We start from the raw sequence: 21,060 nt of genomic DNA on the forward strand, positions 1-21,060 counted from the left end.
TGATTGAGGATCCTCAAGGCTCCCTCTGCCTCTTTTCATGCACTGCCCCTGCAGCCTTAAGAAGTCATTCAGATCTGCTCATAAAAACACCATAATTGCCCTTAGGCAACTTGTTCTGTTGGAAATAATTGAGATAAGAATAACAGGAAATTGGTAGATATTGGCAATTAAGACATTTATTGTAATTGATTGTATAGCATGCCTTATGTTATTATAAGGTTTAATAATCAGAAGCCCATAACTAAGTCATCTTTGGCTGTGGAGAACTATGACCAATATGTGCCATAAAAATAGGAGCATCTGTAGTCATTGATGTTCTCTGATCTTCTAAATGCATGCTGGAAATTGTATTATCCAAGATAACAGAAAGGGAAATGTCTTGTTTCAGAAATAGTACGAACATAATCAGATTTGAGAAACCAAATGATTTTAGTAATATGGGGCACTGTGCACTGAGAGCAGAGAAATGGGTTTGTGATTGTAGTTAGCCACTCTGTAAATGACAGAAAATAAGCCACAGGGACTTCATCCTTCACTGTTAGCATGATTGCTATTTTTGACAATTCAATAAAAATTCTGTTTCTCAGGTGCCACACATAGGAATTATGAAATGGGCTAAACAGAGTAAATTCAGAGTAGCCAGTTCACTCTAAAGTTATTTTGGAGGAAAGAACTTCATGAAACTAGGTAAAGTCAGTGAAAGTCTGCTTTAGGAATCATGCCTTCTTTAATCAAGTCGTTATGCTCCTGCACTGTTCGTATGTGAATCCTTTGTGTATTTTAAGTGCTCTTTTCCCAGCTGTAGTTTTTTGTACGTCCCCACACATCACTGCAACTTACACCTCTCAATCAGCATCTCCTGCCTTAAGACTTTTATACAGCTATCAAGCTTCCTGGGGCAGAGAAAACCTTTATCTGACATTTACAAAGCTCCTAATGCAGCAAAGTTCTGGTCCAGAACTGGTTTTTATAGGTAATGTGGTAATTCAGATAATTAGCAATTAAAAAAGAATACTTCACAAATACTACATCTATAATTCAGTTTCAGTAGAAGGAATAAACTGTTTCTACTTAAAGGTGGATCAGTCATAGCTGCAAAAGCTTGGAACTCCAAGATTCAGGATTGCTAGGGGTTGTAATGATGCTATAGATTAGACAGAAGAAAACCCTTTCCTATACTGGAATACTCTCCTCAGAACTAAGAAGCAATGACCCATCATAGGGGTAGGATGCAGTACAAAATGGATCTTGATTATGCTCCCTATAAAATTAAATATGTGCAAAAGATTGCAAAATGAACACAATTAAATGAGAAGACCAGGACATGCCCAGCAATATACATGCCTTAAGTTTTTAAATCAGTCTAGTTTTGTCAAATATACTTCTTACTAATTCCTCATGCTTTTTGTTTAATAAAGCAGTGAGCTAACGTTCATGCCACTGGACACTATATATTCCTTCCAAGGAAGCCATTGATCTATAAGCCATGGTTTGGATCCTTAGCTGCTTGGAAGATTAACTATTATACACCCTTGTATATTATTAAAAACTATGTTAAAATAGTTGTCATAATAGAAGATTTTAATTAATCTGGAAGTTTATATAGTGATAATTTCACATTAGGCTGTTAAAAGATGCTTTCAAAGACCTTTTAGAACAAAAGATGTTAAAATGATATTTAAGATACTTTTCTATCATAAAAAGGTATAGACATTTAGTCTATCAATTAGAACTTTGATACTATTAAATCAGACTCCCTCTGAGTTAGATTAAGTTAGAAGAGATATAAAATCAGATTTTGGACTTGGAGTCAGGAATTGTAGCATACTATTGTTTATATCCATGGCACAGGAAAAAAAACAAAACAAAACAAAACAGTTCTTCAATGATTGACTGCTCCAGCTAAAATATTTACAAGATTATTTAGCAAAGAACCTCTTGATCAAGGTGGAACCTAATTTAATATATTTTGCATTCCCTTTCCACATTTCACAGATATTCTCAAATCAGTAAGACTTTCTACTGAGGGATTTAAGACAATAAATCCAGGGATTTGTATTTCTGTGTGGGTACATATTTTTAGCTACTTATTACAAGGTAAATTTTTCTTTTGTATTTAAAACTGAACCCCTGTGACAAATGGCCTTTCAAAAGATTATCTGGTTGAGAGACACTTAACACCCCCATGTGCTGATGTTTCACTGAGCAGGCTTTCAAAACAGGTTTTAAATTACATATTTTTCAACAAGCTGATTTTTATGAAGGAACAGCTGTTGAGTAAACAGAGGAATGAGTAACAAAAACGATGTGAGAATGTGGCAGTATACAAAACTAAAAACCCTATGGCAAAGGCCACCACATCTCAAGGGACCCTCTTGTTCATAAACAAATGGGTATAAATTCTCTTTGTTATTTATGCATCAAAATATAGTTTCTCTAGGTCCTGCTCAACTCATTTCAGGACAAAGTTTCCACAGAAAAAGAATGCAGCAGTTTTCTGCTGGATTTGTTACCTGGTTCAACTAGTCCAAGCATCTTTAGGGAAAGTGCAGGTCCACAGAAAAGCACATGGATTGTGCATAGGGAGAAGAGTTCTGAGGTCAGTTTTTGAAATCTCAGTCCAATTCAAAGGATGCTGAAGTCTACAGACAACTTTTTATCATAATTTTATCTGTAAAGAATAGAGCATCATATCCACAGAGCATCAACAGGTAACTTGCAAAGTAGACAGTCTACAATTTTCTCCATGTGTACAAACAAAATTCCCTCTGCAGTGACAGAAATGGGATACAATAAATAGTGAATGGTTTTCATCTCATTTACTTTTAAATTCTAGCACTACTAGTGAAAAGGGGGGGGGGGGGTTGTGACATTTTTTGAGGATGTGTGATTTGGGGGTTTGGGAAGTGCGAGGTGTTTGATTGTTGTCTGTGGCAGTTTTGGTTGGGGTTTTTTGTGCTTCCAACTTGGCTTGAAGATTTTTATCACTAAATAAAATGACAGCATGGTGAAATCCATTAAGGAAGAGCAGCTGCTCAACCAAATAATTCCCATTACCTTGTGAGCAACATGTTGTTTCCCACCATGGGTAACTGAGCAAGGACAAACTGATTTAAGGAACAGCAGCCATCTCTACAGAGAGTTCAGAACACACCTGAGAAGCCTTTCCCCCAAAGCCACTTTGGGTCTCAGGTTGTGCAAGACTTTTTGGGTGCCAGAAGCCCCTCTGGGTAGGGGGGGAAGGAGGGCAGGGCATGTGTTTGCTCCACCAGAGCAACAGAGGGAAAAGTTCCATCTCCTTCCTCCCTCACCTTCCCTGGCACAGCCACCATCCAGGCAAGGGGCAGATCACCATCTAGGGAGGGAGATCGAGAGATAATCATCATTCCTGGCTCGTAACCAACTTCATGGCAAGGGAAGAGGGAAGGTGGAAGTTGTCAACCTTATTAATGCCTGTTTTAAAAGCACTTTACATTCCTTGCCTGACATGAGCTTCACAAAAGCCAAGAGCTGTTGTTGTTATTAACAACTTGCAATATAAACACACTTGGCCTGATTTTCCTCTCCCACACAAAAGGCTTCACGCTTGTTTAGGTCCAGACTGGGATGGAACAAGCAGGATTTCTGTGGTCAGTACAAGGGGAGGGCCCAAGAGGTGCCCAGAAGAAAAGCCAGCAGGAATATAAAAAATTATCTTGGCTATGTGCTCCATTTCTTAAAGGCTCAGCATAGAATCAAAACAATGTCAATTGTATAAACCTTTGCTTCTGTGAGCTTCTTACTTAGTTGAGTGAAAAATTGTCTTGTTTAGAAAATTATTTTTTCACAAATGCTTTTTTCCTTTTTACTGTGTCAAACTGCTTATGATACAGCTAGAGCTATGGAGACATCAAAGAAATTCTGCTGAGATGCTTTGATCAGGAAAAAAATGAACCACACACACACACACAAAAAAAAAAAAAAAAAAAAAAAAGAGAGAGAGAGAGAAAGAAAAGAGACAGGGCTCATCAGCTTGGATCCTGAAACACTTTTCTGTAAAGCATTAAGATATTTGGAGAGGAAAAAAAAATCCCCACCAAACACTAACCAGTTCTCAGATCAGTCCCAGCAGTTATAAGCTTTAATGTTCTGCAGGTCACAGGAGGCTCTTTAGTTTGTCCTTGATCCTTTCAAGAAGCTGGAAATGAAAACACAGTGCAGAAGCTGTGGCTTCAATTAGACATAATATCAAAAAAGGGTTTATAGCTCTTCCTTGCTAATGAGGAAAAAAATAAGTGCTCTGGAAGAACACCACCCCACCCTGCCAGCTGACGTCAACAGAGCAATCCCACACATCTGAATATCATAAGTCAGGGTAGCTCACAAACACATTTTGCACCTTTTTCCTTTACTACCTGGCTCCTTCAGAGATGAAGCTAAATCTATCCCTTTTCTAAGATTTTAATGTTTTCCTCCCATCTTTTTAGCACTTCAGAAAACAACAACAACCACTAAAAAAAAACCAAACAAAAAAAAAAAAAAACCCAAAAAAACCCACAAAAATCAGTTAAGAAAGAAGGTACAGGCTACTTCATCCCCCACCTCTTCTCCTCTAATTTGCAAATTACACTAAGGAACCAAAACAGCTACCTCTGAAATCACTGTTATTCTGACCAGTATGTCCTAATAGCAGAGAAGAGATATCTAAGCTTTCTCGGGAGAGATTATACTAATTTTGGAGAGGAAATGGATGAGGGAGTTTAAACATCAGTTTCATTCCTCATTCTGTTTAACATGGTTTGTTGTGTGTGCAGGTGTTTAGGAATATGTAAAGCACCTCTGCCTTTATTTTTATGTTTTTTCACATAACTCAGTTTGTTGTTTGAAGAGCAGGAGGAGATCAACATTAAAACCAAAATCAAATCAAACAAACAAGAAATCAGAGAAGCTATAGAATTGAGAAAGGAAATTAAAGTATTCTTAAACATTTAGGTCAGGTTTTAATAGCACAGCAGCTTTAACTCCTGTGTTAATGCAACAAAAAATGATCATGCCAGCTTGGGTCTAGGGATGGTCAGCATTCACATCCACAGGATAAGAGTGCCTAAAAGCAAGGCCGATGCAATGAGTGACTACTGAAGAATAATCTAGTCTGCAGCAAATACCTTGAAAATATCCCTCCAGTACACAATGGGAATCAGAAGAGGACCAAGAATGTGAGCTTATTTGTGGGATTTTTTTAATGATCATTACTGTAGCCCCAAGTAATCAAATTTCTTCCAGTAAAAAGATATTACTTGTCCTACATTTAGCAAGAGTGCTGAATTCAGTTCAATTGCCCTTCTACATGTGCAAGAAGTCGTTTTTTCCTTGCATCAGCACCTGGCAAGAAATCGTGTATTTGCTTGGTAACAATATTGCTTTAAGTTACTTGTAATTTAAATAATGTATCAGTTACTTTAACTTACTGTTATTACTTAAAATGCAATGTAGAATGTACAGAATACAATGATGCTTTCAAACACTAGCTCACAGCCAGAATTTCACTCGTGCGTGTAGGATGAAACGCTATTTGATAGAAGGCAGGAAACTGAGCTCAGCTTTCCATCCCCACCTTGAGTGTTTCTCAAAGATAAGTCTTGAATGAGTCAGGTCTGTTTTTTGGAGGGAAATAGCTCCAGCTCAGCCTCACAGCAAGGCCTTGCTCCCCCTCCAGCACCACCACTGCTGCTGTCTTCTCTGGTGATCAGAGGAAAAAGTGAGAGATCACAAAATGATTTACTAATGAAGGAAAGCACTGGCAATTTCCTTAACTGAGACTTAATGAAAATATGACAAATAATTTCTCAGAGCATTATATATTATAACTTCTTCAAACAATTTTTTCCAGGGTCTTTAGCACTGTAGGTATTTTTATATAAGCCTCCTAACCCAAATTGCTCATGGGTTTGCATCGCTCTAGCTGTTAAAATGGAAAGCACCAGACAACTTTCCTAAGACCCTCTTTTGGTTAGTTATGACTTTGCAAAGCCCTAATCACTGTATGGATTTTGTGTCAAGGATGCAGACTCCCTAGATCCTATTAATAGTACCTTTGAAAATCATTTGTTTGCAGGTAATTAGTAGAGACTTGCTGGCCCTTGACAGCTACAATGTTTAAAAACCTTGCTGAGTGTAGAGTGAAAATGCAGAGTCCTTCCTGTTGAAGAGCTTGCACTTTCATTAGGATAAAACCAAAGCTGAACATAGCCTAACCCTTTACAATCCCTTCACATGCTCTTCCCAGAGCAGTGAAATGTTTGTGCAGTTTCCAGGCTTCTTAAATTAACTTTCACTGTGCCTTGTCATGTAGATGTGCAATGAAAGACTAAAGTAGGAAAACTGGTTCTGTGGAAAGCTCCAAGCTCACAGCTTTCCAAGCACATTTACTCATCTCCATCCCCTTCCCTGTGCCATGCAGAAGGGAGTACAAGCACAGCAGTTCAGACTGCAATTTACAGCATTTTTAATCACTAAGGCTTTGAGGAAAAAGCCTTTTGCCCACAAAACTCAGGCCCTCATTTTGTACTACTTGCACCAAATATCAGTTGTTATGATTGGCATTTTCACAAATGGCCATGAAATTCTAGCATTACAGCCACTCATTTCAGGAACCATCACTTCACAAACGTTAGTACTGCCACTATTAGTAATAATAACCTCTTTGAATACACATCCCTGTTTTTTTTCCTTTTTTTGCATGAGAAGGTGGAGTGTTTCCAATCAGACATTTCAAAGTTTATAGTCACCACTGCTCTGATGGTGTTTCTTGGGATGGCCAAGAGCTACACAGGTATAGTGACTACTGACAGTGTTTTCGACTTATTCAAAAAATAGGAACTGAATGGCAAGAAACCTGCTCCTAAGGGTAGCTGTTCTTTGAGGAGAGAACATTTAATTTCCAATTTAATTTCAGACAGAATAACTGGAATACTTCTATTGCTCCTTTTCACCACTGCATGTGGCAAAAAAAGAGGACAATTATTAGGCATTCTATTCCAGGAAAAATCCTGAAGCGAGTTGCTTGAAATTACACCTTAACTTTTTAACCCTAAGCATAAGATCACCACCATCTGTAAAATATCTACATACACGTAGGTGTAAAATTCTATAAATGAGTTTTAAAAATAAACCTGCTTTCAGAAATAATTAACCCTCCTCCATCATTCTTTCTTTTCTGGGTTAGAAGGGAAAAAAAGTAATGAAATGTTTTAGCTACCCTCAAGCAAAGGTGTGGGGTTATGCTGGTGGCATTCTTATGTTTGATCTCAACTGAACGTCAGCAAATCTCAAAAAAAATTAAAATTACAAGGACTGAAAATTATGGAAGGCAGCAGGTTCATGAAGCCCTGGAGAGCAGCACATTCTCTGTCCATACGCTAAAAAGGCAAGAACAAAATACTTTTTACTAGGTCCTTAATTGTTGAAAAACAATGTAATATAAATAAAATATATAAATATAAGCCTGCAGCTTTATTTATACCTTTCCTATCGAAACATTGTATGTTTAGTTCCTCAGATGACCACCAGCAGAAGTTGTGGTTGACTCTGCAAAGTAGCAGAAGACTTGGGTTACTGGTTTGCAATGAGTAGTCAGCAAATAAGTTAGTAAACTCTCTGGAGGGTTTTTGGCAATTCAACAAGGAAAATAACCAGCTTGATTAAGTGGTCATCCCTGAAGGATCTCAAGAAATACCACTTTAGCAAAAAAGCAGCCTGAAACAACCCATCATCAGAAATGCTTTAATTAGAAGCAGTCATGCAGCCTTTAAAAAATGTTTTGTATTTCAAGAAAGGCTCTAGAGCTAGATCTGAAACACATTCTCATACTTGTATGGTTTAAAATTCAGCCAAATTCAGATTTAAATCCAAGCACATCCAGGTAAGTTAGCTATTGAAACAAGGCATGACCTTTTCTCTTCCCACAGAGCAACAGTGAAGGATAGGAATTTTAACTGTATGAAGGGGAGAGAATTCTTTCTTTCTTGAGCACAGTAGAGCATATTATGTTTTATTTATATGTACATTACTTTAATATTCCATACTTTATTATAACTATGTAATGCAGTGCATGTTGTGCATGTATTGTACCATTAAAAAAAAAAACCCACCCTAAATCACTATTATGACATAGGAGGGTATAGGTAAAATTGGCACCCAAGTCAATTTGATGGGTAATTCAAAATAAACCTCTCCCCTCCAGCGGATAAAAAGAAAACCAAGTAACTTTAGATTAGTACAGTCAAGAGGTAAACTCTACCTGATATAATAAATACAGACCAAATAAACACCAATGAGAAAAAAAAAAAAAATCTCCCCAAGAAGTTATTTTTTTCCCTGATTTTCTTCAGACTCTTTTCCCTCTATAAAGGGCACAAGTCTCTTTTTTTTTTTTTTTTTTTTTAGGTCCTTAATTCAAAATGTACAATAAGTCTTAAAAAACTTTTTTTTTTTTTTAATAGTACTTCCATTAAACATTAATATTGCTGCCTCATATACTGTTAGATGAACCTTGATGTCATTTTAGTGAATTGCTAGAAAACTTCTATCTTCATATGCGCACCTGAAAGGAAAACCCTTTTTACATCACAGATCCTTCAATGAGGTCCACAGCACACAAATGGCCTTAGCCAGCTCAGATACCAAAATCCTCTAATTCCTCACAGGTTGGGGCACTTGCCTCTTCTTCTCAAATGTCACACGGACAGACTGCTTGACATGATCTATCTGTTCTTTAAATTTGCACCAGAAACAGTGATCCAAAATACAATTTCCAAAAAATGAAACCTTTGCTAACTAAACTTCAATTTTCAGCAATAAACAGCTAAAAGTACACTTGCTTAAAATTGCTTCTAGAAAGAGCTAAATTGTGTATCTAGGATCCATAGCACTGATTTAGAAAGTTTAGATCATCAACCACTCCAAAAAATGGCTGGAATAATTTGACTTCTTTGAAAGGCAAATAGAATATTTCCTTACTTGAAGAAAAGGAGAAGACACCCAGTTTAGTTGAAATACATCTCCAGGGCACACTTCTAGAACTCAAACTAATTCTTTAACAAAAAAAAAAATAAATTATTCTACTGGCTACTTATGAAAGTCAACAGAAAGAAATAAGTCACATATAAAATTGTCAATACCCACTCAAGAGTTTCATGCTCAGTAATTAAATTTAGACTCCAAATGAAAAAGAAAAGCCTGCATGTCCTTGGAGAATCCAGCACTTAACATTACCAACTATAAATATAAAAATAAAACCCCAAATTTAAATTGTACTTCTTGTCCCTACAACTAAATTAAAAGCAGAATCAGACACTGAATTGTTAAATCCAATGACATAAAACCCCTAAGTTTAATCAGAGATGATCATTAGGAGGCAGCAAATTATTTCCCATCTCAACAGAAACAGAAATGTTCTCCAAACTATTTTTTCAATTGTCAGGGAAAATACCCCAAGGGGGAAAAAAAAAATAAAAAAAAGAAGAAGAAGAAATAAAAAAAAAGCAGGCATCAAACCTCTCTTAACCTTTCTAAAAGACCACATATGTTCTGGGCTTTATCCTTGATTAAAACGGACATGCCACCCATGGTCCAGAGAAAAGCACATACTCACAGCTGAACTTCTACCTCTTTGGTTCAAAGGATAATATCTTGACATTAATCAGGGAAGTACAAAAGCAAAACCAGACAACAACAACAAAAACCTGTTGCCACTTCAGCATGATTTTCAAATAAGAAAACTTTGGCTGCCTTAGACCAAGCTGTAGAAAGACAGCTCTATTTGCAGCACAAGGTGAGCATTGAGATTCTTTGCTACTAAAACAGCAAACCAAACCCAGCTACAAATGGCTGGGGTGCTGCCACTTTGAAGATAGAACTATGAAAACATATTAAGGAGTGTTGGTCATTAGAAAGGAAAAAAAAAAAAAAAAATCCTAATATTGTGGGTTTTGACAACAGAATTTGTTTTCTGTTGCAAGATCATTTGTATTGTTTTACACAAACTCAGATTTTTCAAAGAGAGGACATATTTTAAGGCTGGCTATGTCCAGGACCACAGGAGACATGATTCAACTTTCACCAGTTACCCAGCCTACCTTCCGGATCAAACAGGTGTCCACACATTTACACTACCATCCCCCCCTGGAAGGAATTGAGGATTCAAAAAATAAAAAACATGTTTGAAGAATAGCTGTAGTTTCTACCCTGACAGAATACTGATATTCAGAGAGATGAAAAGCCTCATTTTATCCAGAGGAAAAGAATAGCACAGACAGGTGCTGGAAGCATTCTCTGTTGTCCTATCCCTCTGAAAATACTGAAAAAACAAAGAATTTTGAAAAAATCCACATTGCTTATTAATTCCAATGGATTTCAACTCCATCTTCTCCCCACTCACATGAACTTTGAGCACCCAGTATAACATCCCTGCTGATGATGGTAATGATAATAATTCATCTTCCATTTCCAAAACACTACAGACAGTAGGAGATCATAGAACAGTACTCCCGTTCCCAAATGTCAAATGTTCCCACCAATGTCTTTGTCTTTCCTGTCTCAATTACTCTTCTTAGCAAGGGACTGAAAAGGATAGACAAAGGGTTTATGGTCAATCACATCATTAAGAGAAATTCTGGTGATGATTTCAGAGGTATGAAGCTTTTGCTTGAAATGTTTGGCATCCTCAGATCAGCTGTATTAAACCTAAAGAATTTCCTGCACTGTCCTTAATTTCTAAAAAGGCTCCTCTTCAGGTAAGGAAGACTGAGAAAAACAGTACACGTTAAACTTCTGTAATCACTCTTCTATATTCAGAAATGTGTCACTGTTCCTAGAAAATAGCTCCAAGAGCACTAAGACACATTATAAGGTTTGCCTGTCTCTCTAGTCACTTGTTTCAGCTGCAGATGTCCCACAAATAGATTTGTTCTCTCATCTAGCTGCAAAAGTTTCTCTAACAGCTATAAATGAGATCCAGAGGCCAACCAGATCTAGTGGAGCCAAGAGTTTTCCCCACAAAAAAAAAAAAAAAAAAAAAAAAAAAAAAAAAAAAAAAAAAAAAAAAAAAAAAAAAAAAAAGAAAAAAAAAAAAGAGAGACCAGTGTATCTAGGTATTTTTACATCATTCTGAAATAACAAAATTAAGACCAGGTGAAGAAAGAAATGATGGTTTATAACGTTACTTTGGGTTTCATTTAATCTAATCTATAATGGTAGGATGAAATGATCAGATATTTCTCTAGTTAGTGTTCCATCCAAGCATCTACGGGTTCAGTTTGAGGAAAGTGGGGGAATAAAGGCATGACTTGCAGGCAAATGGACTGCTGCTTTTCAGGAGTCATCTTCTAATGTAAAGCTCACAGCCATGAAAGATGTCTGGCACCTATTGGCATTTGATCCACATAATCCATAAGAGATTTTATCAGCACTTTTGACTACCCAGAGATGCATTATGTAACCAATCTCACATTTAATTCCTGCCAACTTGTCTGCCTAAGCTAATAAAGACAAAAAATTGGAAGCCAGACTCAGCATGCCTGGACAGCAGCAAGCTGAGTAGGTTTGCAGCTTTCAGTATTACTTGTAGTGAGCTCAACAGGATAATTATTCCAGAGCTTAAGAGTGTCACCGAGGTTTAGATGAAACTCTGCCAAGCTTCAGGTTATACAAATAAAGAATTAGTTGGATATAGTTTAGAAAATGAATACTCCAAAGAGGATGTTGTTTACTAAAAGCTTCAGTATTTCAATCTTTAATATCCTCCTTGATATCGGCAGAAATAGAACTACATAAAGCTACATTTGGGAGACTGCTGAAAATCCAGTGGTTGCTTCAAACCCCAGCCTGTTATTATATAGGTACATTTTTCTTACTAAAGTACAATTACCCTCTTAGGCAGTTCAGTCACACTGAATTCTAGTTACTGTTATGGTCAGTGTAAAGCAGACACACTTAAAACAGCAGCAGCTCCTTTTGGAGTTGTACTGTTATTGAGACCATATGGCCATTTTGCTGGTGGTGTTTCCTCTTATTCTCTTCTCTTGAAAAATATTTTATCTTTAAATGTGTTAACATCCTTCAGACCTGGCCTGAACACTCCCATATTTTAATCCTGAGATGCTAACACCCTTAAACATCATCAAAAACCAAGGGAAAAATGTGCAGGTGCTCAAAATCCACCCCTCTTTTTATTAGTGTCAAGATTACAGAACAACTTGAAAATAAACTATGATCTTCTTTACAGTGCACCTTTTAGTGCTAGAACCTGTTGTTTAGAATCCCAGAGTCATTAACTGCCAGAGTCACTGAGTTCAAAAATTCAGGTTTTGTTGCCTAACCTCACCCCGTTGAAGTATTTGCCAATAAGGCTGTTTGAGTAATATGCAGAAAATAAATTCACTTAATTCCAAAACTAAGCTCTATGTGACCACACAGTCTAAAAACATATACCTACCTGATAAAGGGTTGGGGGGAAAGCAGCTCTGCAGATATCAAAGTTGAAGATGGGAGTTTCCTCAGGTCATTGCTACCAAAGGATGGAGGCAACATACAGTTTAATTTCTTTACAGAGTGCAGCTCTGCATCCTATTCTAAACAATCTTGATTTAATTTTGAAATCCTGTTTGCCAGTAGTTTGACTACATATTAAGCCTAATATATGTGTCCTGGTTTTTGCTGGGATAGAGTTAATTTTCTTCTCAGTAGCTGGTGTGGTGTCGTGTCTTGGATTTAGGATGAGAATAATGCTGCTAACACACTGATAGTTGTTGCTGAGTTATGCTAAAAAAATTGTGCCTGGAATACTTGCTGAAATAGTCTAAATCAAGGAGTTTTCAGTTCCCCATGCTCTACCAGCAACTCAACTCACTAAGGAATTCCATTCCATTCCATAGAATGTGATGCTGTGGTGGTCATCCTTCTCCCCCTGCCTGCACTACAGGAGCCCTTGGCAGGCCTTGACTGAACCCTCTGAGCACTGAAATGCCCCTTTACCAGATCAGCTGGGCAGCACGGCATCCCTGCCCATTAGGAGGAGCTCCTGGAGGATACAGCTAGTGCAGGGAACAACACTGACCATAACAGGAAATCAGCAGCCTGACCAAGGTGGAGAACAAAGGATAATCAGTCATTCCCTGACAGCCTTGGGACATTCCCTACCCAAACCATAGCCCAAGTGAAAAAGGATCATTGTTTCCAACAGTTCCCAACTTGGGATATGGTCAGGATGGAAACTTACTGATGACTGAAGTTAATCAACTTGCAATCTTATTAACAGCAGTCCCAAATGAGGCCTGTGGAGCTCTCCTGGATTGCAACTGGCTGAGCCAGTACCTCCCCTGCCTGGAACACCTCTCAGAACCCAGGAGCCCTCAAGTCTGTCACACTCAAAGGACCATCACTGCTGAGACACAGGCTGATTCCCCTGCCACACAGAGACACCTCCAAGTGCAGCTCATGCCCAGTGAGAAACACCAAGGGATTGAATGTGAGTATTCCCTGAAACCCAGGGGAGTTTTGGGTAGGTGTTTTTCTCTTTATATAGATGTGTACACACCCCTCTGCCCAGGAATTGATTATGGGATGAGTGCTGTTATTGTGAACCTATAATGAAGTCATGGTTAAAATTGTAGCAAATCCTATAGAAATTATTTTTTAAATGTTAAATTTGCTGATGGTAAGTGCTGATAAACCCTTTGCACCCTTATCTTTCTGCACCCATATTCTTGGCACCCTTTCCCTCTTGCATCCCTGGTCCTCATGGAAATCATTCTGAATCAATTCTAACTCAATTTTCTTATGTGTCCTTCCTCTCTGTGGTAATAGAGTGAGCCTTACCGTTGATTCATAAATTCATATTAGAACTTGCTTTTTGTCAGTACTCTTGATAGTGACTCTTTAAGTAATCTAACTACTTTTCTGTGAGACAGTCCCAGTATAAACTGGTGGGAGTTGGCCAGGAGCCATTGATTACTCTTTGGGAATAGGCTGAGCATCAGCCAGGGGGTGGTGAGCAACTGGGTTGTGCCTCAGATTTTTGTCTTGAGTTTTATTACTCTTTATCCCCTTTTCATTATTATTACTATATTTTACTTTATTTCAATCATTAGGCTGTTCTAACCCCAACCCATTAGTTTCACCCTTTCCCCACCCCGATTCTCCTCTCCATCCCACTGGGGGCACAGGAGTGAGCAAGTGGCTGCATGGTGCTTAGTTGCTGGTTAGGATTAGACCACAGCAGCGAGAAATATAAATATATATATTTAATAAGATCAAGAAATTTGCCTGAGGGAGTATTGTAGACTAAGACCAGCTATCCAAAATCTACAATTAAAAAAACTCCTCAGATCTTCTAAAATTTACCAGAGAAACACATGCACAACTGCTAAGTTTCTAAATATTTTAAAAATATTTGCATATTTCTGATAGAAAGTCTTGTTTAAGATGCTTTTGATGAAATGCAGAAGAAATTTTGGCATGTGACAGTGGCTCAGTGCTACAATCAAGCATCTTACATCTGCCCTGGAATGGTCCTCTCTGGAATGAGTGGAAAGCGCCGTGCCGTAATATCACGGTTTGGCACAGTTTTATTTTTTAACAGAGAAATGTGGAATGTGTTTCTCTGCTAGGACTTTAGAGTTGCTTGGGGTGGGGGGGAGAGTGGAGGGAAGGACAGGGACCTTCAGAAAGCTGGCCAAGATATGGGCAGCTAATTTAACCAATGAAGATGCCGACGCGACTTTGGAAGGGACATTTGAAACTCTCATCTGCGGCAGATCGCTCTCTTTCTGTTGAGATGGCCCTGAGGTAACACCGTGGGCAGCCGGGGGCCCGGCCCAGGCCTCACTGCGCTCTGGGCGGCCAGGCCGGGCCGGGCCGGGCCTCCGGGAGCCGCTGCCCGCACGCAGAGAGACCCGGGCCGAGCCCTTTTCTCCTGGCTGCCGGCAGGAAGAGAAAAAAAGAACAGCTCAGCAATGCCACGTGTTTACAGCTTTGTGGCAGCCCCTAGCCGGCAGCCCTGGGTGAGACTGAGGGGCGGAAGAGAGGACCTCCGCCAGCTTTCCCTCTTGGCACAGCTCTGCATCTCTACAGCCCTGCAGGCCGGGGCAGGGAGCACACGGCCTCTGCGGGCCTGGGCAGATTTAACGCTTCCTAACAACATGGAACTTCTAAAGCACAGACCTTCCTTGAGGGAGAGAGGAAAGAAAACAGAGGGTACGCAGAACAGACATTGCATGAAGTCAGTAGATTAGAAGTGACAGAACTGATAATATTATTGGAATAGGATTGAAGAAGTAGACATTTTTAACTGGACTTCTCTGGGGTAAACTACGGAGAAATAGACTGTTCTTTGTAGCATCTTGGTGTTGTTGGGGAGAATGTTATTTCTAATCAAAATTGAGGACTGATGTGATTGAGATTTAATTGAGAACATTGAAGACCCCGCTCCTGGGTTAAAAGAAGGTCTCAGTCTTTGAGACAAAGATGATTTTAGACTAGAAGAAGCATTTGTAAACAGTACCCCTAATCCACTGAGAGGCTTATAGGTGGCCAAAGAAGAAGGCTGCTGACAGAATATCACAATCTTCAAAAACTCGAGGCGGTTGCAGATGTGTGACATTAAGAGCCACTGGATTATTTTGTCTTGTAGAAAACATCTCCATAAAACTCTAGAGAGACTCTTCTCCTAAAGTAATGAAATATTATGTTTAAATAGTGAAACTGACTGAAAACCACAAGTTGTGTCTTTCTATGTTGTTTTATAAGAAAGTTAATAGTTTCTAGAGGGAGGGAAGAGTGTTTTGAAGTTTTCATTCTGTTTTAGTTTGGGTTTTCTTTTTCCCAACTTTTTTTTTTTCATTCTTTTAGTGTGTGATAATAAAACTATTTTGTTCATTTTTAAGTTTAAGCCTGCTTCGCTTTTCTCCTAATATCTCTCCCACAGAAAAAGAATAAACACTAAGACCACTACACTAAATTTGGCAACCAGAATTTAGCGAATGTAAACCCACTACACACAAAAACCAGCAAAATTTACTGTTCAATTATTTTCTTGGTAAGGGGAGAGAGGAAAGAAAGAGGTGGGGAAGGAAAATAAAGAGGTGGAGAAAAAAGAAAAAGGCAGGGAGGGTAGGGAGCTTTTGTTCTATTGTACAGCTCTCATGGAAAGAACACCACATGCCTCCTGTTGTTAGGATCTTTCACCAAGGAGTCATCTGTGCTGTGGTCTTGCCAGCACAGTAGCAACATAGAAACCTAATTTCTCAATTTTACTTTTGGGACCAGCAACCTGGCAGCAGCATGCTTCTTTTTGGGCACAGGTCATTATTTTAGTCCTTGGTCTGATGCCCCTTCCAGCACTTTCAGAGACAGGCTTAAATTCTTATTTCATTCATGCAAAAATGCAAAATTTCTTACAAAGCTCTACAGGCAGAGATAAGAATGTGGTCAGAAAATCATCAAGGAGTGACCCCAGAAATATTCTGCAAGTTGACGTAAATGTGAAGTTGCCAGTGGATGACACACACACAGACAAGTCACAGCGTCTCCAAGGGCATTCCCACAACCCCTGGCTCCCTCTGCTCGTGCCAGGGCTGAGGCTCGATCATACACATGCCCAAGCAGACTGCTTCGCACAGAGGGAGGCTCTCAGAGAGAGAGATCTGCCTTGGGCTAGAGGGGAGCGTTTGCAGCTCCCAGAGCAACATCAAACTACAGTGTGGTCAGCACAAAGAGAGCACCAGAGTGGAAGCAGGCTGAGGCAGGATAGAATAAAGGGATGAGGAATTCCTTCCGAATGCAAAAAGGAAGATATTATAATCAAGCGCACAAGCGTCTGGCAGATGCAAACCAGAACCTGGCAATGTTTGCTCTTTAATCCATTTCTCTGCAGGAAAGGCAAACAAAACATTTCTAACACTACTTGTCCGCAGTATCTCAGCTGACATTCCCATGTGGCCATCCAAAAGCCCTTGATTCCAGACACTGTGATCTCCACAGCTAGGCATCAATGTCAACAAACAGTCGATCCAAAGCCAGGACTGGAACCTTCATGCACACATGGAAGTGAGAGCTGGAGTGCTCTGAGTGAGGAGGGAACACAGCTTTCCCCAGCAGGATGTGGGGCAGAACCAGGGGACTAAACCAACACAGAAGGAAAAAGTGATAAACAAAAGTTGTTTGTGGGGAAGTTCCAGACACTAAATCTCTGTATTTAGAGAGCTTATTATGACCATGGGTTTTCAAGGCAAGGTTTTGGTAGCAAGGAGGCTACAAGGGGTGGCTTGGGTGAGAAGTTTCTAAGAGCCTGCCCTGTGCCCCCACAGCCAGCCAGCTCCAAGATGGACACACCACAGGCCAAGGCTGAGCCCATCAGCAGTGGCAGTGGCAACTTGGGGATTATGTGTTTAGGAAGGGAGGGAAGAAAAAACCTGTGCGACACCAACTGCAGCTGGAGAGAGGAGTGAGAATAAATGAGAGGAACAGACCTGCCGACACCAAGGTCGGTGAAGGAGGGGGGAAGGGGCTCCAGGAGCCAGAGCAGAGATTCTGGTGGTGAAGACCACAGTGAGGCAGCTGTGTCCCTGTAGCCCATGAAGGAGGAGACCTGTACCTGCAGCCCATGCAGTAGTCCCACTCTGGAGCAGGTGGATGCCTGAAAGAAGGCTGTAACCCAGTGGGAAGCCTGTTTTAAAGCAGGTTTTCTGGCAGGACTTAGGACTCTGTGGGAGACCCACAGTGGAACAGCCTGTTCCTGAAAGGCTGGACCCTGTGGAAGGGCCCCACACTGAAGCAGTTCACAAAGAACTGCAGCCTGTAGGAATGACACAGCTGGAGAAGTCTGTGGAGGACTGGAAGAGTGGGAGGAGTACTCAGTACTCCCCCTGAGGAGGAAAGTGCAGCAGAGACAAGTGATGAGCTAATCACAGCCCCCTTTCCCCAGAGACTGGTGGAGAGAAGGTAGAGAAAATCAGGGGTAAGGTTTGGGCCAGTAAGAGGAGAGGCACAGGATGAAAATGTTTTAAGACTTAGCTTTGTATTTCACATTGTCTTGCTCCGATTTGATTGGCAATAAATTGCATGAATTTTCCCTTGAGTCTGTTTTCCTGAGACAGCAATTGCAGACTGATCCCTCCCTGTCTTTCCTTATCTTGACCCACAAGCCTTTCAACATTCTTTCTCTCCCCTGTCCAGCTTAGGAGTGTGATAGAGTGAATTTGGTAGGCACTGAGCGTCCAGCCAGAGCCAGATCATCACAGTCCAAAAAGGGAGGCTTGCAGTGTGGGTTTTTTTTAACAGCCAGAGCAACAAAGCCATCTAATGTTTTGGCTGTTTGTGGTGATTTTCCCTGAATTATCTCAGTATTGTTTCTGTATACCCAAACATGGTGCTACTTTTTTCAAAACCACAGTTAGCTTTTCCTAGTTTGATAAATTTACCTGACAGCCCTACAGTTTTTGTTTATTTAGAAAACAAACACACACACAAAACCATAAAAAAGAAAAAAAAACCCCCACACAAAAAACAAACAAACAAAAAAACCACCTCCCCGAAAATCCAAAAAACAAAACACGCAAACAGAGACACAAAAATAAGACTGGGAATGAGGATGCGTTTTTAGGTATCAATCTTCACACTGCATCAGTTCAGATAAATCTGGACCGAAGACAAAAGAGAATAGAAAACAAAGGGCCAAAGACGGAACTTAAAGAAATCTAACACACACAGGACTTCTTCCTTTAGGAAAATGGACTAAAAGATTCGCTTGACTCCTCTTCTGAGAAGCAATAGCACACACTGATAATTACTTTGTCATTGAAATTATATCTGCCAAAACCCCACATTCATTAAGTAACCTTCAGCAATAAACTTGAAAAAGTATTTTTTTCAGCAAGCTATCAACATAAAAACCATGAAGAACTGTAACAGGCAACGCATCTGATTTTGCACAGTGCATTTTCTTTCCCCCTAAGCATTTGATTAATGTTCTGCTTCTACTCAATTTGTCTCCCTGCAGCAGGGCTGCTGCTGGATTCCCTATCATCCAGTTTACTTAATATCATTGGGACATTTCCTATAGCTCTCCAGGAATACCATAATTGTAGGAAGAATATTAACTTGTCACCACCAGTCATAATATTTTCTGCAGCAGGCATCAGTAACTTGGCTCAAGTACAAAGGAACATCAGACTTAACAAAATTCTCACTTCTAGGTTGGGAGAAAAGTAGCACCATGGTGTGCTAGAAAATATTAGCTTCCTGAATTGTGGAGCAGTATAACTCCCCACCACCTGTCCCTTGATTCCCCACCGGGATACACCTCGGGAGAGAGCCCCCTACTTGGCAGCCACACAAACCGACAGTCCCTCCAGTCATGGACAATCTTAGCTGGAAGCAAAACAGCAGCAAACCCTCATCTATGTTTTTGAAACAAAAGCAAGAAAGCAAGCAAGCAAACAGAAAAACCAAAGCAAAACACCAAGAGTTAGGACAGACCTTCCTTCCCTTTCTCCAACATGGCCTGAAGTCAGTGCCCTTTCAAAACAGGAGCAAGCGACAGCAGACAACCCTCCCCCTTGTTTTAGCTCACTCACCACACTTTGTCGGGATGTACCAGTGGGGATCCAAGAGCTTTTCAAATCCTCACACTCCCCTGTGCAGGCTCACGCTCTCCATGCAAGCCAGTGACCAGAAGACCTCACCACCACAGCCACCCTCACCCCTTGATATCACCTCTACCACCACAATCAGTTGCACCACCACTGACTCCTGCAGCACCTGGTGTCACCTCCCCCACCACAGCTGTCAGAGCAGAGGTTGTTGAGGCCTAAACCACACCTTGCTGCAGGTCCCAATTCCGCCATGTTGTACCAAGACTTGGGTCAATCTTTTCTGTCCCGCAGAACTGCATTTTTGGGATTAAGCAATTTTCCAGATGCAGCCTGACTCCGTAGGCTGCCATCCAGGGGTGTCTTCTGAGCTGAAGACTGCCAATCTCTGTCCTCAGAGCTGGTTAACTCTTCATCACTTTGCTTTACACAGGCAGTGAGTCAGCAATAGGGCTCAGCTGTGTGGGACCTTGCACCTGAGCTGCAGGGCCTCCAGCCCCTCAGCCCCATCCTTTGCCATCCTCCACTTTAATTTCCAGCAGGAGAAGTCCTGCCTTGATGGCCTGACCTGTTGCCCCATGGTGCATTGTCCCTTCAGGGGTGTATGAACTCATCTGCTCCAGCTAATGCAGTTCGATCTCCAGAGAGCTCCAGGACAAGGGCTATTGTGTAAAAAGGGGCAGCAGTAAAACCCACTTCAGACTTCTTTCACTGCACAGTAAAAAGTCCTACAAAGTGCTTTGAGGGGACAAAAGCCTCAGTAATACATTAGTTCAAGGACTGTGAAGAAGCATGTCCCAGCATCCTCGGATACATCTTGAATATAAGGCTTCCTTCTGCTTTTTTGGCATTTCTAGTGTTTAAACCACATCTAGACACAAGGATTAAATGGAGAGCTAAAGGAAATAGCAATTTAGTGAACCCTGCTGCCTCTTATCAGGAGGCGGGAGAGCTGAGCTCCTGCTCAGCCACTCCTCACTGCCACATCCCTGCATCATCAACCAAGTCACGTTTAGCCTGGCTAATTGTGGGCAGGCTGAGGGCACCAAGATTAGTCCCCATCTGATGATCTGAGAAATTTTTTTGACTGCTTTGTTGCTCTAGGGCCTTAATAATATGCACAGGGTTTTGGGTCCCTATCTGGGGACCAAATGATGGAAAACTAGGTTCGGTATTTACTATTTTTAGGTACATAAATTCTTTATTGGACCTAAATCTTGGAGCTATACTGAATGAAGGCATCAATTATTAAGTCTCACATCAGTAATTAGTCTTTCATGTTAGCTGAAAAGCTTAGCATTCCCTCATTTGATCAGAGGTCTCTGTCATTTCAGATTTATTTATGTCAAGCTTGATCTTTTAAACTTGAGGACTTATGAATTGGAAGGAAAATGTTCTTTAATATAATAAAAGTAAGGGCTAAAAATTATTCTAA

General features: G+C 40.2%; 1 long non-coding RNA gene across 1 annotated transcript; it reads right to left on the reverse strand.

The window, feature by feature from the left end:
• Positions 1 to 2,058: 2,058 nt before the first annotated feature.
• On the reverse strand, positions 2,059 to 19,716 carry LOC120750663 (uncharacterized). Its single transcript, XR_005700094.2, has 3 exons — positions 19,611 to 19,716; positions 4,088 to 4,177; positions 2,059 to 3,911 (listed from the first exon to the last, which is right to left on the reverse strand). It is a non-coding gene; the product is annotated as an uncharacterized LOC120750663 (long non-coding RNA).
• Between the last annotated feature and the right edge of the window lie 1,344 nt (positions 19,717 to 21,060).

Source organism: Hirundo rustica, chromosome 3 (assembly GCF_015227805.2).
Source record: "Hirundo rustica isolate bHirRus1 chromosome 3, bHirRus1.pri.v3, whole genome shotgun sequence".
Lineage (NCBI taxonomy): Eukaryota > Metazoa > Chordata > Aves > Passeriformes > Hirundinidae > Hirundo > Hirundo rustica.